General features: G+C 43.4%; 1 protein-coding gene and 1 pseudogene across 2 annotated transcripts in view; one reads left to right on the top strand and one right to left on the bottom strand.

Moving 5' to 3' along the window:
• Nucleotides 1–18396, bottom strand: part of MCC (MCC regulator of WNT signaling pathway) — a 421104-nt gene that overhangs the window by 129960 nt on the left and 272748 nt on the right. The gene's annotated exons all lie outside the window — the stretch shown is intronic.
• LOC123939364 lies at nt 5226–5395 on the top strand (annotated as a pseudogene).

Raw genomic sequence — 18396 nt, 5'->3', positions numbered from 1 at the left:
AAGCCGATCTGGAGCTTATATGGGGTGTAGTACACGCTCACTTCAACACGGCAGCCGGGGAGCCTTAAGGAATTGATAACTTGAAATGTGGACTGTTACAGTTTCGCTGAATATGTGTTCTTTTCTTCCTAATAAATTCCAGATGGTAAGAGTAGCTTCATATCCATTATTCATGTACTTTTTAAGAAAAAAAAAAACTTAAAAAAAAAAAGATCAGCCATGCCCCATAAGTTAAGTGATTTCCACAGAAACACCTTAATAGAGTACACAGAAGGATAAAGCTATGCTAGGAAAGATGCTAATATAAAGCAGACCTCGCCCACGGTGAGTTCAAATTCCTGAATGTACCATATGCACAAAACTCTTGCGGTTTCTGGAATTCCAAATCTCCAAGTTTGAATAGGGTGCAGGCCACAGCAACCCAAGCGTCTCTTCTGTGTCTGTGGTTTTTTTATGAAGCCCTCTTAGTGGATGGGGGGTAGGGAAGAAGACAAATGACTGAAGCTGGAGAGGGGAGAGCAACACGGGCACCAAAGACTTGGCAATGCTAATTCTACGTACTACATTTTATCCCTTTAAGTCTATAAAGCAAAGACTCCTTGAGTTTGGGCTAGACTAGTAACAACAACTTAGGCAGGCTTCAGCCTCCAGAATACCCATCAGCTCTCCTGTAAGCATCTAATAGAAGTTGGCTAAGAAAACAGACAAGGCGAGACCCCTTGTGCCTCCCCCTTCCCAGTCCCCCGCCCCAGAGCATCCTGAGTCCTCCCCGTAGAGAAATTCTGGAATTGTCACCATCCCAGATGCCTGGTGAAGAAGGAGGATACTGATTTGCATTGCTTTTGCGGTGTTGTAGACAAGAAGGGACAAGGGAAAGGGGGAAAGAATTCAATCCAAAGGACAAAGGGAAAGCAGAACTAAAATGGACATGCTATATACATGAAGGCAGCCATTAGTTCTGAAGGAAGCCAAGAAATCCAGAAGGAGAAAGGAAAAAGGAAAATAAGGAAAGAATCATGATGAGAATTAGCATTATAGGTTTAAAAAAAAAAAAAAAAAAGCAGGCCCTTTGGGAGAAAAAAAAACCAAGCTCACAGATGCAGAGAACAGACTGGTGGATGCCAGAGTGAGGGGAGAGAGTGGGGGAGGAGATGCGTGAAATGGGTGGATGGAGTCAAAAGGTACAAACTTCCAGTTATAAAATAAATTAAGTCCCGGGGATGTGACGCACAGCATGGTGACTGTCCTTAACAAAACTATAGTGCATATTTGAAAGCTGCTAAGAAAGGAGAGCCTAAAAGTTCTCCTAACAAGAAAAAAACACTCCATAGTCATGTGTGATCGCGGGTGTTAAACCAGACATGGTGCTGATCATTTTGTAATACATACAAATATTGTATGTTTTATACCTGAAGCTAACATAAATAAAGTTGTCTATCAATTATACCTCCATTTTCCCCACCCCCCAAAAATGTGCCGTTTGAAAGACTTCCTGCAGGATCTCTCCTGCAGCTAGATGTGTCGAAGACTTCATCTCGCCTCATCTCCTCTAATGCCAACCCCACCCCCTCCCAGAAGCACACACGGAGGAGCATTCGTACTTAGATAATTGGGTGGAGTTGAGTTGTGGACTAAGAAACAGCTTGAGGTTGTTCTCAAAAAAGAATTCTCTCATTCAGACCCGGTCGAATGGCTCAGGTGCAGTGCCAAGGGGGTTAATGTTCAAGTTCAGATATTCTGTGCAGGTCACATTCTGGCCACGGGGAGACACAAGGGCGGGTTTCTTAAAATGCATTGACTTGCCCTCCTCCTCGTGACAGATCACCTTTTGAACTGCTGTGGGATGACCTAGGAGAAAAATAGAAAGCTCTGCAGCCAGGCACTCCTGTGTGAGTGTAGGGAACAATCAGAGGGCTGTCTGGAAAACAAAATGCCTCGTTTCTTTAATAGTAGCTATTCAGGCAGCAAGAGGCAATTCAGGGACTAGTCTGCAAAGGGCGCTGCTTGGGAGACAGGCATAAATGATGCCATGGGATCCTCCCCAGCATTTATACATTGCCCAACTTCACTTTGGTTAAATAATGCACTTTGTTCTGGGGAGGACAAGTGCATACTACCTTGGCTATAGCTACCACGATAGAATGAGATGGATCTATCCCACATCTCAACTAAAATGAGGAATTTTTTTTAATAAATTGCACACAAAAAAAATTTTTTTGAAAACGCAGGATCATGGACAGGCTGGTCTTCATGGCAGGAAATAATTAATGTGCCATCCGCATTCATTTTTTTCTTTCTTGCCTTCCAGCAACTACTTCTTTTAAACAAGGACAAGGGGAGCCCCAGGATGTACCTGGTCCCCTTATTTCTTTCATTTTTTTTTCTCCTCCTTTCTGTCAACGTACTTTATTTCTTTTTTTTTTTCAAAGATTTTATTTATTTATTTGACAGAGAAAGATCACAAGCAGGCAGAGAGGCAGGCAGAGAGAGAGGAGGAAGCAGGCTCCCTGCCGAGCAGAGAGTCTGGTGTGGGACTCGATCCCAGGATCCTGAGATCATGACCTGAGCCGAAGGCAGCGGCTTAACCCACTGAGACACCCAGGCACCCTGTCAACGTACTTTATTTCTACCCTAGGACAGAAACATCCTTCTCTTGTAGGAAAATTGCAACGCGCAATTTTCCCACCTCTCGGGCAGGAAGCCACATTGCTGAAAATTTGATGAAACACAACCACATGAATGATGGAAAGCTCACTGCTTTTTGTGTGTGCCTGTAACTGAAGTACCTCAGGGCCCAACCTCTATCTACCCCACACCCCTCCTGTTGCTTATCTGTGCTGTGGAAGCTAATATTCACCATATCCACGTCCCACAGATACTGGGGAGAGAGGAAAATGTTTAGAGAAAGGTTATAGGTCACAAGCACCACAAAAATGTTACAGGATACAGTTCAAGGGGAGTATTTACTGACTTTTATATTTAACTCCTTCTACTTGGGTCTTCAAAATTCATCTCTCACACACTTTACGTTGCCTCTGTTATAGAGTCTGCGAAGAAGTGACATTGTGGACAACAGCCTCTTTGCTAATGAAGTCGGTGGTTACAATGTAAGCGAGCACCTCTGATGAGATCTGGTCCACCAAAGAGCATGAAGGAGAAAGGGATCTTAAGGACAAGACTTGAACTTTGAGGGTCAGGATCCACATATCGCCAAATTACGTGCCACATGGTTATGCTAACAGGAGTCTCCTGAAGTCAGGTCTTCTACAGCAAAGTGAAGGTGTCTGGCCCCCACACTGGCAACTCTGAATTCTGAATGGACACTTCACTGAAGTATTGGGAATGACTGCCGCTAGAGCTGTGGCTTCAAACATGTCAGGTGCTCCTGCGGAGCCTTTCTGCTCTGTCTGGGCATTTGGCCATGACCTCACTGAATCACAGAAAGTGAGTTCCTGCAAGTTCACTCAGATATCTGCTTTCACACAAAACATCCTATCACAACTTCGTACATCCACCAGGAAGCTGCTGAGACAAATTCTGCAAGGTGTAACCACAGCATGGTCTAAGGTTATCTCCTATCGGACAGGGAGCCATTTTCATAACTCTAGAGACTAAAGGAAGAAGCACAGAAAGTAGAGCGGTTTCATCACTTGGGTACCGATTAGTCTGCATTCTTGCCCCCAAATGTATTAAGGTCCTGTCTCACAATTAGCTAACAAGGGCAAAAATGCACAGACAAGCAGAAGGCGGAAACCCCCTTTACCCAGAAAATGTAATCAGTGGCTCTATGTCCCCTATCATTTCATAGTGGTTCTTGGGCAGCCTCCAAGAAAAGCAGCAGCCATCGGGAAGGAATTCTCCAGAAACTGTGAGGTCTCAAGGCACATAGCATTTCAGAGAGATCTGTTTGTCAACCAAGGAGCCGTGGAACTTGGCGGTAACTGACACTGTTGTCGGAAGCCCCACCTAAGGAAGGCCCTCCCTTCCCTGCCTCCATGATCCATCTACCATCAGCTGAACTTTTGGCCTGAGAAGATGAAATGGAAAGCTATTCAAATGTGGCAGACGGACTTCGGGTACTGTGGGAGCCTTAGAAAGAAAAGAATTATTATTTACGGAAAGGATTCTATATGAAAACACACAGGATACTTTTCTCCAGTCAATGAGTGGAAGACAACAGAGACATGTACCAGTGGACAATTCATACCAAAGGAACATAATTCAGTTCAAACAATCCAGGTGCCTGATTTAATACTGATGACCAAATTCCACTTACAGATGAGACAGGATTTAGAGCTGAATGGTGCAGTTTCTGCCCATACGACCACAAAACAACACAGGTAAACATCGCAGGTGTCACTATCCTCTCTTTCAGATTATTTAATAGCCTAGGTAAGGTTTTGGAGGTGATTATAGCTTCTTCAGCAATTCATGTGGATACAGAATAGCCTTCATCTTCCTTTCATTCTATATGTGGTCACATATTTCCTGTGGGTTTAGAGCTCATAAATCTTTACTTTCCATGTACAGAGCTTCCTAAGTAATCTTGTTGGAATAAAAAGGACCAGAGGTGGCAAATGTAAGAATTTGCTCTTTCTCCACACCTCCTAAACATTGACAGATCCGAGAGGAAACCTACAAGAAGACTTCACCCATGGACATCTGTCCTATCTTAAAGTCATTACCTATGTGTTGGATATATCATAATTTAACCAACAACCGGTTACTGGATGTGTGAACAATTTCCCTGGTTGTATAATGCTGCAGTGAAGAACGTCAGGCAAATTCTTGGAAATATAATTATTTGTCCAAAGCCTCTGAATGTGAAGTTGCTTCCCTCACAAAAGCTGAGGAAAAGCTACTGCAGTATATACTTCTGCCAGGTATATCTATTTTGCTTTACTTCCAGCAAATCTAAACAGACCATGTAAAAATTCCTTCTGCCAATATGGATCCAAATTTTTATCTTTGTTTCCTTGATTATTTGAGGCTAGGTTTTTCCCCCTAAGTTTATTAGACATGTGGCTTTACTTTCCTAATCGCCTGTTCATGTTCTTTGCTCATTTTGGCAGGATGTTGACTTCTTAGAGTTTGAACAGTATTATAGATACTCATCTTTCACCATATATATTTGAAGTTATTCTTTCCTAGTTGAGTGTTCTGTTCACCTTTTAACTTATATAGCATTTTTGGGCAGAATTGGTGCCTTCTGCAAGACTGAGATCATGGCAGGTCCAGAAATTGATGCCCAATCCCATTTCACTGGTATTAAAAAATATTTCAACTCTCACAGGTAGAATGAATTGTGTGTACTGGCCACATATGGAGGCACTGAAGTATCAGATCATACTTCAAGTTAAGGTCTAAAAAAACAACAGCTGTGAAAGCAACATAAAGGGATTTTAACCTGTACCCCATCTGTTAGGTTCCCGTGCCTGGAGAAGCTAATGTCAACTCAGCATGTGGTACTCAATTTGTACAATAAATTATGAACTTGGAAAAAAATTATATAGCATTTTTTGCATCTATGTTTTATATTATTAAGTTGTCTCCATAAATCTTCTTTGCAGGGGTGCCTGGGTGGCTCAGTGGGTTAAAGTCTCTGCCTTCAGCTTAGGTCATGATCTCAGGGTCCTGGGATCGAGCCCCACATCGGGCTCTCTGCTTGACAGGGAGCCTGCTTCCCCCTCTCTCTGCCTGCCTCTCTGCCTACTTGTGATCTCTCTCTCTCTGTCAAATAAATAAAATCTTAAAAAAAAAAAATCTTTGCAGATTTTTTTCCCTCTGTTTTTTGTTTAGAAATTTCTTCTCTAGTCAGAGAGTTACCTACATTTTCTTCATTTTTAAAAAATATGGTCACTTTAAAAACCTTTATCCCATATGGAATTTCATTACATAAATTACCAATCCAAATTTGTTTTTACTTAACAATTGTCCTAGTACTACTAAATAATTAAACCTCTACTGTTCTTATTGCAGCCATTATGATACAACAAAATCCTCTTTATGCTATTTTAAATGACGGTATTTTAATGTTTAATGTTACACTAAAACATCCCGTTTGTTTTTCAAAAATATTTTAGCTATTTATTCTTTGGATAAAATCACTATGAAGATTTTTTTTTTTTAATCACGTAGGGCTTGAATGAGAACATTAAACATTATACTTCCACTCTCCCCATCTCCACCACCAAAATAAGTGAGTCATGTGTAAGCCTGCTAAAAACATGTAGTGGTTCTCCTTAATCCAGATGCAAATTCCTCGAGGACAAATATATGCCTGTTTTTCCTCAGGGTATCTTATTCCCAGCAGCTATTCCAGGGCAAGCACACATATAGTTAATAAATGAATGAAAACCAAGTGGCCCAGAATTTTTTTTTGTCTTGAGTATCTTATTTGGTTTAGTCTCTCTAACCCAAAATAGCTAAAACAACACTCTAACTCTGAATGCCAAACTCTGATCAATGGCATAATGAACCCAAAGATGGAAACCTCCATAAATTACTGCAATAGTGACACAAAGGGCAAAAGAAAGAAGAGGGTAACACTGGGATATACGAAGATGGACTAAAACCACAGAGTAGGAATTTATGCTTGAGAACTATAGAAACCTCACTAGAGTGGGGTCCCCTTTATATCATTGCCACGGAGGAATAGAGTGATCAGCAAACTGCTTTTAAAAAGTCCTACCGGGGGGTAAAAAAAAAAAAAAAAAAAAAAAAAAAAAAAAGTCCTTAGAGCCAGTGCTAAGAAAGATTTAAGACATTTAAAGAACAATGGCTCAGGACATGGGTGGATAGAGAGAGAAGCAACCTGGGTCCAAAAGATGACCTGACTCAGGGATCCTGACCCATCCTTTCTTCCCAAGACCTTGCTGAAGGGACTCAACTAAGAAAAATCAACCAGCTGGTGGACGCTGGAAGGAATGATGTGAATTGTGCCCAGCCTACTGGTAAGGATCACTTGTATTATTTAGGATATCCAGGAAGTACCTCTTTTGACTTAATTTACTAGTTTTAGGATCTATTTACAAAGATACTATAGCAATGTAATAATGACATTGAACTAAACAAGCAAAACAGAGACCGCTCATCTACAAGGGAGCGAATGAATAAACTGGCATATCCGTATTTTGCAGCTTTGAAAAAGAATGAGATGTACTGGAGATCTTAGAAAACCATGATATACTGGTAAGTTTGAAAGCAGTTAAAGGAGGATGCAGACAGTCTGATCTATTTCTATAAAGATGTTTTCCATATTTGTATATACGAGCATAGATGGGTACTGAAGAATAAACACTGAGTTGTTAACATGCATTAAGGAGGAAGATGGAGATACATGGAGGAAAAGGGACAGAGTTGGCTTTTGCATGTGATGCTTCCATGGCATTTTGACTTGTCAAAATAGGCGCGTCTCGCTTTTGTGCCTTGAAAGGGAAGGCTAATAAATTATTATTCTTGAAAATAAATAGACATATCAACAAATTTTGAAAAATGGATATTAACAATGCAAATGTAAAATTATCTCAGAATTATCAAATGTAGAACAAACAAAATAATGGACCCCATTAGAACATACTTGAGACAGCCAAGCTTTGATGACTCAAAGCTGGAAAGAGGTACTACAATTAGTTTCCCTTTGATTTCAGGGACTCATTTATTCTGCTTATCTTAAGACAGAGCTAATAGGCCAAGTGATTTTGAAAAGTCCTAAATGGTTCTCAACATTTGGGTATATTCCAGGAAGACTGAGTTAATTTAGCTATTCACAGAGTGGCACATTTGACAGGGAAAATGCAAATCAGATTACTATAGTTGGGGTTCAATTAGCCACTCAAACTGCAGGGGAAGCAGTGACAGAGAAGTAGAGATGAGGTTATATCCACCATAATTTATTTGACTTTTGAAAGCCTTGTTCAACCTGCTCAGGAAAATATTAAGGAAGTTGTATGAAATGGCAAATTTGCCATGGAGTAACTGGGGGATAAATTAAAGATCACATGACAGTCCTTATAATATACTCTAAAATACAGTTAACCCTAAGAAAGAGATAAAATGGTCCCCAGTCAACTATCCCTAGAGTATTTTTCATGTTTTCAACCTGAAGCTCTTGACCCATAAATCACTCTAGAAATAAATTTAGGTTGTTACAACCAGCATAGGTCTAGATTCCAAAAAGAAAAAACAAAAAAAAAAACAACAAAAAAAAACCCAAGTTTGAAAACCACTGCATTAAATACTCCCTTTTTTCCTGCCCCCATTCCTATTCCTACTCCTAACAGCAGGAGTGAAACACTTTCAAGTCTGTTGGCCACATCCTGTGCTGATTTTCAAGGAGATGATTTTGCGATTTAAAAAAAAAAAAGTCAAGTTCAAGTATCCATTAGAAAAGTAAAGAGATAATTCTATTTTCTCCACCTCACAACAAAGTGTTATAACAGGTAAGTGCTTTGAGTTTGGATCTCTGAGAAATGATGCCCCAATTCCCTTTTGTGGTATATTAAAATGCCATGTAAACATAAGGCAGTTACAACAATAGAGAGGTAAGGCTGGGCTCAGGCGAGGTTCTGAAGGGTTGCGGCAACAGCCCGGCACCAGTGGCAAGAGCGCGGGGACTCTGCCCTGCGTGCAACAGCCAACAGTGAACTCTCAAATCTGAAAAGTTCCTTCTTGCCGGGCACAGCTGGCACGTGCAATTCCAAAAACTACTATTGTCAGCAGAATTCTCAGGGTGAATGACATCTGTTGCAGCTCTACCACAGCCTCACACACAAGTGAAACACTGATCTCAAACCCAGCAGCCATGGTGACAGCTCTCCTGTACCTCGGACCTGTCCATCCAGCTGCCAGCAGACCTCTGGGTCCAGGGATGAGCTCACCCCCTTTCAAACTCAACCTTGTCTTCTTCCCTCGCAAAGCCAACCCATCCCCCCATCACCGTGCTGGCCTGCTGGCTGCTTCAACCCAATGAGCCAGGTTCTTCATGCCTTTTTGCCTAAGCCAGAGACATGGGCATCCTTTTTTGAATTCTTCCTCCCTACTCCTCACTCTTTTTTTTTTTTTTTAAAGATTTTATTTATTTATTTGACAGGTAGAGATCACAAGTAGGGAGAGAAGCAAGCAGAGAGAGAGAGAGGAGGAAGCAGGCTCCCTGCCAAGCAGAGAGCCCGATGCAGGGCTCGATCCCAGGACCCTGGGATCACGACCTGAGCGAAAGGCAGAGGCTTTAACCCACTGAGCCACCCAGGCGCCCCCCTACTCCTCACTCTTAACCATGAGTTCCTGTTGATCTTACCTCGTAAGTCATTCCAGAAACTGTTTGCTCCTCCCCATGCCCACTGTCACCATTCTAACTGAGGATGCCATTGTTCCCCTCGACGGCACCAACCACGCTTTACTGGGCTCTGCTGCCTCTGGCCTTCTCTCGCAACTGCTCCCCAAAGCCAGAGCCGACACTCTAAATGCAATTCTGAGTACTGCGTGTCACTTCTTGCTAAAAGTTCGCTATAAACAGCAACAACCCTTCAGTTATTTTGCTTTGCTCTTAGGTCGAGTCCGAATTTCTCAATCTGGCCTAAGAACCACACCCTCCCCTCCCCTCCCCAAATCTATGTTCTCTGGCCATATTGAACAGATGGCAGTTCTCCAGGTACGTCGCAACCCCTGCCTCCCACCCCGTGCCACTTAACCGCACATCTCACTTGGGTGGTTTCTGAAAGGTCTTCTTGAGTCCTGGCGGGCACCGTTCCCACGTGCCCTTCCTCCTTCCTACCGCGGCATCTACCTCACTACCCAGTGGCTCCATTTCTTGGGTCTCCTCCTCTAGATCCCCGAGGAGCAGGATTGTGTCTGACTGGTTTACAACACCCATCACTGTGCCTGGCACACAGCAAATGTGGAATGTGTGTATGGTGGAGATTAGTATTACTCAGTTCCCTTGTTCGGGGGAATGGGAACCATGGGAAGGTTAACCGGGCATTGGAGGGCCCTCGTGGGACTTGCACAATGACACAGTGTGGACTTCTGGCAGTGGCCAGGGAAGCCATAAAGCCTCCGAGATGCACAGGGATGGAAAACCTACAGCTAGAGGTTTGTGTGTTGGCCACACAATCGCAGAACAAACGTGAGCATTAAAGTCAATTATGTAAGTCTGCTTAGGATTATGAACAACGTTAACATTAAATATACTTTACCTTTAAAACCGCTTTATATAAAGAAATTACATTTTGAAAACCACAATTACACCAGCTATTAGATGTCTCTATGGTCCTTTCCATTTTTTCACCATGTGTTTCTTTTTTAAAATGGCTATAATCATAGTGTACAAACATTGCTCATTTACTATTATCTTGTAAAGGTTTTCCTAAGTGGGTGTAGAGTCTTCATATGTTTTCAATGACTGAGTAAATGTTATCAAGTAAATACTCAATTTTCTTAATCATATACAGGAAATGTCTGACCTTTACTAATTTAAATAATGTAACATATATATAAAATGTTTATATGTACACTTTTTTCCCCAAATCAGAATACAGTTGATTTTTTTCCCAATTCAGTGGTGACAAAGACCAGAGGAAGGAAGAGATGCTGCTCAGAGAAGCAGCAGCAGGGATTCAGACAAGCAAGGTGCAAGTAGAGTATGTTCTGGAAAGACCTGAGAAGAGCAATTCCAGAGTTACTCTTGGCCCTCAGTCGGTTAACTATGATGCTGCCTTTCTGCTGTCTCTGTTCAGAAAGACAACATCCCAGTGGTCAGCAGACCGTCTTGACATCTCAGCACCCAACAGCTCTTCTAGCAAGATGGCTAAGTATCCCATTTAAACGTGAAAGCCGTGACTGACAGCAGAGGACTCTGAATTTCTTCCAGTAACTGAGGGACTAGGAGGCAAGAAGAAGCGCATCCAGGGGAGGAGTGGCTACCAGGACAGAATATTTATTTACGAGGGACACTGTGGGGAGCCTAACCAAAGGAATAATGTACTCTCTACCCAATCTTCCCACAGCCGGCGGTCATCCCATAATACTCCCTCCTCACCCCCAAGTCCGGTCCTGGCAGGGACGGCTGAACTTCCGCCAAAAGCCCGCTGCCTTCCTCAGTGGGCTTCCTAAATTAAAATTTGATGCAGCACTCAGGTAAATATTCTTTCTCACACGACTGTCATCTTCTATCATTCTTGTGCTAACCTCAACAATTTTCCCATTCCGCTTCCACGGTCAAGGAATAATAAAATCCTCCTGGCGGTCTCATTCTTAATTAATACGCTGTTTTCTTTTCCTCCCACCCTGGTAGCATGGATCCAGTTCTCGTGGAAGGCAGAGGGCATCTCAAGTCTCCCTGAAAACACGGAGCTGTCGTCTCAAGTCACTACAGTCCTGTGTCTATCCATTCTATTTATTTTATAAAAAAAAATCTTGTAACAATATTTATACATCCTCTAAGAAGCTGTGCTACTGTTAAGCCTTGGATTTAACAGAGTTTAAAAATCAGAGGACAAATGGTCAACAGGTCGTACTTTACTGTTAAAAATGCTATATATCCCACGCGCCACTCCCCACCCCCACACCTCTTCTGTGCCTCATTCAGTACCCTACAGAGACTCCTTAAGAACACAGTCTGTGCTTTCAGCAATAACTGACATCCCTGTAAATCCATGTAATGTTCAGAAAATAAATCCAGTGCTCTCTCTGCCCGCAGAGCAACATTAATCTTATGAACAGTAGTACAGAGCATCCTCCCTTCTTCCCCTGCTCCCCTCCCCTCCCTCCATCTGCTTTAAGTAGGGCAAGTATTTCACTCACGTTAATTGTTCTGACAGATGAGGATCAACACTGCTTTAATCCATTTGCAGCCGAGCACTAGGTACATTTGTCTTCTCCAACGCTGTGAGAGACAAGTACTTTGGCTGTGAGGAACACGAGCTACTTCAGGGCCATGCTCAGGACTCTGACGTGACCGGCTCTGGACTCCTCACGGAGGGAATCCAAGGGAAATTCTTCCCAAACCTGGTTCAAGGGTTTCGGGTTACCATTGTGCTCGTGTTTTAAGACTTGAAAAACTGTAGATGCAGGATTTTGTTAAATTAAGGCCAGTTGGATTCCATTGATTTCAGAAGTTAATATAGTGCCTCATTTACTAAGTAATTGTATGCAAGTTCTCTAAAAGACAAAAGGACGTGGCTGATTTGCGACGACGTGGATGGAACTAGAGGGTATCATGCTTAGTGAAATAAGTCAATCGGAGAAAGACAACTATCATGTGATCTCCCTGATATGAGGAAGTGGAGATGAAACGTGGGGGGTTTGGGGGGTAGGAGAAGAATAAATGAGACAAGATGGGATTGGGAGGGAGACAAACCAGAAGTGACTCTTAATGTCACAGAACAAACTGAGGGTTGCCGGGGGAGGGGGGTCGGGAGGGGGGGTGGGATTATGGACATTGGGGAAGGTATATGCTATGGTGAGTGCTGTGAAGTGTGTAAACCTGGCGATTCACAGACCTGTACCCCTGGGGCTAATAATACATTATACGTTAATTAAAAAAAAAAGGACGTGGCTGAATTCAATAAGATTTTACTCAAATTCGACAACTGCGTTAGGAACCGTGAGCCTTCTGCAAGGATATACTACCTATAGCCATCTCACACTGGGGAGCACGAGAGCCCAGGCCTGCTGGTGTTTCCAAGAACAGGGCCTTAGACGCAGGCACACCTACCTGGGTTCAGGTCCCAGCTCCGCCACTTGTCACCTCCATGCCCTGTGGCCGCGCATATTGCAAGTATCCAATGATTTAGCGCATGTAATACCCAGCCCGATATGGCTTTGGGGTGTTCACTTAAGCTACTGCTATGCATTCCTAAGTCTTGGTTTTGAATTCTCTGAAAAGTAGCTCCACATGCTGTACTATGTGTTTCCTAGATATTTCTACTCCCGCCTCGCGAGTGCAGCTGAAGAAGACGTCTACAGAGAACGAGCTCAGGGGTGGCCTGCCACCCTCCTCCCCCAATTCCAGCACAGATGTAGCTCATCACACCGTTCTCCCTGAGCACTATTTCACTGCCGGCTCTAGACTCCACTGGCCCATCTCTACTGCTTACCGCCCCCCACCCACCCAAACCTGGTTTTGATTTTGTCATTTTCTCTTTCCTAATGCCTCTATTGGTCTCATTTCTCATCATTTCCATCCTCTGTCTCCCATGCTTTCAATTTAATAACCTTATACGTTTCAAGTTTTCAGTTCAGTGCTTCCAGTTCAGAAATCTAATGAAGGAAAATAAATACGGTGTGACTCAGATTTGTGGACTCTACTGCACAGAGGAAACCCCCTGCCTAACCCACTCGCTGTTCTTCACAGACGGGACTACTGACTTCCTCCTCCTCCTTCACTTCACACTCTGCTTTCAACCCTGTTCAAGCTACACTGGTGAGAGGAGACGAGTATTATTCTAGTTCAAGGGCTATTTCTCCTTCACCTTCCAGGCAGGGCTGAGTGGCCCAGGAGCAGCTTCTTAACAAAAATTCCTATTACAGACATGGCAAATGCTTACACTACACTGTCAGCATTTCTTTCTTTTTTTTTTTTTTTTTAAAGATTTTATTTATTTATTTAACAGACCGAGATCACAAGTAGGCAGAGAGGCAGGCAGAGAGAGAGGGGGAAGCAGGCTCCCTGCTGAGCACAGAGCGGGATGTGGGGTTCGGCTCATCCCAGGACCCTGGGATCATGACCTGAGCTGAAGGGGGAGGCTTTAACCCACTGAGCCACCCAGGTGCCCCTACTGTCAGCGTTTCTTATCCAAAATCAATACCCATTTGTACCTGTTAGGATCTCGACAATGTCAATAGGACCAGTTTTTTTCTCTATACACCAGAAAATATTAAAAGGTAAATGGTCAACAGCAATGTCCACAACAGCCAAACTATAGAAACAGATGTCCCTTGACAGACAAATGGATAAAGAAGATGTGGTATATATACATACGTACATATACAGATACATACACACAGACACAAACACACACTAGACTATTACGCAGGCATCAAAAAATTGAAATCTTGCCACTTGCAACGACATGGATGGAGCTAGAGGGTATGATGCTAAGTGAAATAAGTCAATCAGAGAAAGTCAATTATCATAGGATCTCACTGATACGCAGAATTTAAGAAACAAAGCAGAGCATCATAGGGGAAAGGAGGGAAAAATGAAACAAGAGGAAACCAGAAAGGGAGACAAACCATAGGAGACTTTTCATCTTGAGGATACAAACTGAGGGTTGCTGGGGGTTGGGGGCGGGGGAGGGTATGTGCTATGGTGAGTGCTGTGAATTGTGTAAGACGGATGACTCACAGACCTGTACCCCTGAAACAAATAACACCTTATATGTTAATTTTTTTAAAAAAAAGGTAAATGGTAAATATAACTGGATACGGGATTTTAGGTAATTTTGGCTTCAGTATTTTTCTGACTTCCTATATTTTACAACAAAGGGTAAAATTACTTCTCTAATCAGAAAAAAAATTCTAATTATGTGAAATAATTTCCCACCTATCCCCATTCAGCACTCTACATTGCAAACCGTCATTAATCCCATTTATAATTTAGTCTGAAATAATCCTAAATAGCCAGTTCTAATTTTGAAGAGCCATAGTTTTAGACTAGCCAAACCGATTAAATTATATTGATGCAGCAGTGACCTGAAAACCTATATGCATTCTTCTAAGCTCCAAGTTTAAGACCAACAAATGTCTTCATGAACTCGAAGACAAATTACAAAGACAACTCAATTTAAATCGCCAGAAAAAGACAATTTAGACAGTTGCCAGGTTTAGACAAGGCCTAAAAATAGATTTTTGACGGGAAGCTTTGAATCCCAAGAAGCAGTTTCCCTGGTTCTGTTGCTAACAAAATATGCTCGGATGCACACAGGCCTCTTCAAAGACCGTATCAGGCAAATTTGAGACAGCACTATTTGTCCGAAAACCATGACCAGCCTTGAAATGTCCTGATTAGAATTCAGAAATAGGTTCTGGTGAGCTACACTTTCACAGAGACCCAAAGGAATTCAGCTTGGCTATTGTACTGTTTCTAATAGCTGAAGTCAGTATTTAAGCATAATATACATTATATATATTATATATTATATATGCATTACCTACTAAGAGATAATGTATATGAACTCCAAAGATGAAACTGATAGCATCCAATGAAAGTCCCTTGCAACTCTAACTACAGAATGGAATATAAATGAGAGAGCATGTACGGTGGCCTTCGCTATATGCTGATTACACACTGCCATCAGAAGAGTGGGGTCAAATCTAACTTTATTCTCAGGGCCTCAGTTTCCCCAGCCACAGGATACCTAGCCCACTGGCATCGATGCAACAAAAGGGATGAGTATGAGCGAATAGAAAGGGTAACAGCATTAACAGATGAGAGGTTCTGGGCTTGCAGTGTTAACCGCAAAATGCAGACCTCAAACCAAAATGAAGGTCATCCGTCTGGATAGCTCCTCTCTTCGCAGGTAGAAGTCACAGATCCAAAACCAACACAGCATAAAAATAAGAAGATCGTGAAACTGGTCACCGTGAAGAATGAGCCAGTGTCTTCGGCTGGGACTGCAGCGCCCCGACCCCTCTGTGCATTCTGAGTGTGCCATCCTGCCCAGGGGGCTTGTAACTGCCCCCTCGCAGATACAGTGCTTTCCACAGGACCAGCTCCCTGCATCACCCGTTCTCCCCTAACCACCCAGTTGGAGGCTCTGCAGCTCTCACGAGAGAGAGATGCCTGGGGCTCCGTGTCAGCTCAGCGGACTCTACTGGAAGATTCCCGTGGCTTCTTACGGTAATAGCCACTGTGCTCTTCTCCCCTGGGGAAACGCCTTACCTGTCAGGTCAGTTTCTCCATGGGGGGAGCTTTAAAAGAGGTTTTCACAGGATGGGAGGGATTAAACTGCCTTATGCACATCAGACAAAACGTCTGCCTCCCGGTAGCACTTACCAAAAGGCTTACACGAAGGGGCCCTTCCTGTCTGTTCTTCTGTTAGAGCACTCAAGCCTGGCCCGGCGGTGCGGTGTGGTTAAATGGGCGCACACATTCTTTTTGCTAACGAAATGGTAAGGGATTCATTTAACATGTGCATTCTGGAGACCTGTTAGGCACTGGGCATTCTGTTAAGGTGTGGAAGATTGATGAGACACTCGCCAACTTCAAAAGGTACGACCTCTGAAAGTTACACAGAGACGGTCACGGGGAACTACTGCAGCACTTGTTATCTCCTTTCACCCGGCGACGCCCTTCCCGTCACAGTGAGACCTGTACTCACGTGCCAGCTCCATAGTGACGCTGAGTGCCTACACTTAGGCGAGGCCCGGTTTCCAGCACGAACGTGCTTGTTTAGCCCATGAGGACGTGACCATCTATAGCAGAAGGTGTTTACCGAGTAACCGCGCTGCCCCTCCAGCCACTGCGGGCTTGTGACAGGGCCACAGTGCAGGTCGCAATGATCTGCCTCCAGACAGCATAGTAGATTCCATGCAATTCCCCTCAGCGGTGACTTAGGAAGATTTTTTCTTTTTTTTTTCAAGATTTTATTTATTTATTTGACAGAGAGACAGTGAGAGAGGAAACACAAGCAGGGGGAGTGGGGGTAGGATTTCAACAGGTATAAAAACTCTCATTCTGTGGGGAAGGTGTCCAGGTGGGCAGAACAGCTCAAGTGAGTGCAACCTATGATCTGTATTGGGTACCCAGCTGCCGGAAGACGGCCTTACACAGCCGGGGCTCTGGATCGCTTAGCAGCCCAGCTGCTCCTTACTGTTACTGATTTAGAAGGTTAGGAAGCTCCTGGGTGGCTCAGTCTGGTAAGCCTCTGACTCTTAACTTTCAGGAGCTCAGGTCATGATCTTACGACCTGGAATGGAAGCTGGCGTTGTGCTCTGTGTTCAGGGCTGAGTCAGCTTGAGATTCTCTCTCTCCCTCTCCCTCTGCCCCCCCCCCCCCACAACTGGTTCTCTCTCTCAGAATAAATAAATAAAATCCTAACGGGGGGAAAAAAAGGTTAGAGGCTGCTCATTCTAGCAGCCAAAATGCAGGTCCCTTACCCTCTTGATTCAAACTGGAGGGAAGTTTGAAAAGTTTAATCTATGTGTGTATGACAGAGAGAGAAAAAGATTTCTTTTTAAGAATAAGTATCTCTAAATTTTAATGTTTTCAACATAAGACTCTTTTCAAATCAATCTTTTTTCTCCCTTTAGGTGCCAGGTTGGAGAAAACCTAGAACACTACTCTTAAAAACATTTTCCTACTTAAGAAAGAAAAGTGTCCAATTGGTGTTCAGCCCTGACTAAAACATCAAGGTCATTGACTTAGCAACCTCCTTCCCCCAGACATCTCTCTCCTGAGGAGAGGCCTCGCCTCGCCCAAGGGTTTTGTTTCCAAATAAGCCTGCAGGGGAACACTGCATTAAGGGCCCCAAATGACACTCCAACCTTAGCTACATTAACAGGAAAATTGTATCCGGCACAGCATCTGGGAATATAGACCCAGAGCTAGTCAGACACCTGGGGAATGACGCAGAGGCAAAAACCCCATCCTAAGAGCACCACGGAAAAGCAGACCATCTGGGGGTGTGTGTGAGCTATCTGGAAACCCTGACTAGTGAGGAATGATTGCCCAAACTTCCCCAAGTTCTGTCTGACACAGACGTGGGGAGGAGTAAGAATAAAGGACTACTACCGTTACCTAGCTCCTGCCACCCTACCCCCTTTTTTGTTACCCTCCCCTCCACACTCCTCCACTCTTCACAATTCCCCATTCTACTTTTCTCTTGCACAAATTGAAGCCCATGGAGGTTAGAGTAACTACCCAAAGTCATAAAGCTGGCCGAGTCTGATGCCAAAACCCATCTCCACCTCCCTCCAAAGCTCATTAGAGGAGAGAGCTGGCATTTAATTTTTAGTGACTTTCCAAAGAGCTGTCATCTGTTAATGTTACAGTTTGCTCTTATGAGACTGTTTTCCTACTTGACAGCACCATTTTTGTTGAGATGAACTTGGCAATACAAAGTATCAATACTTTGGCAGAGCATCATGGGATAATTCAGGTCCTTAACCCAAAGCTCTGTTTCTACTTAAGATGGTCTGGAAAAGCGACATCAGCTTCTAATTGTCTGCTACCCACTCTCCCACCAATTGGTTTTCTTTAACTTATAGGCATAACATAATTTTTTGTTTGGGCTGGTCAGAAGTATGGTGAAAGAAAAATTAAATCAATCTGTAAGACTATTTTGCTAGGGGCGCCTGGGTGGCTCAGTGGGTTAAAGCCTCTACCTTCGGCTCAGGTCTTGATCCCAGGGATCGAGCCCCGAGTCGGCCTCTCTGCTTGGCAGGGAGCCTGCTTTC

This window comes from Meles meles, chromosome 3, assembly GCF_922984935.1.
Source record: "Meles meles chromosome 3, mMelMel3.1 paternal haplotype, whole genome shotgun sequence".
NCBI classification, from domain to species: Eukaryota; Metazoa; Chordata; class Mammalia; order Carnivora; family Mustelidae; genus Meles; species Meles meles.
The sequence above is the reverse complement of the archived record's forward strand: the minus strand, read 5'-3'. Positions and strand labels throughout refer to the sequence as shown.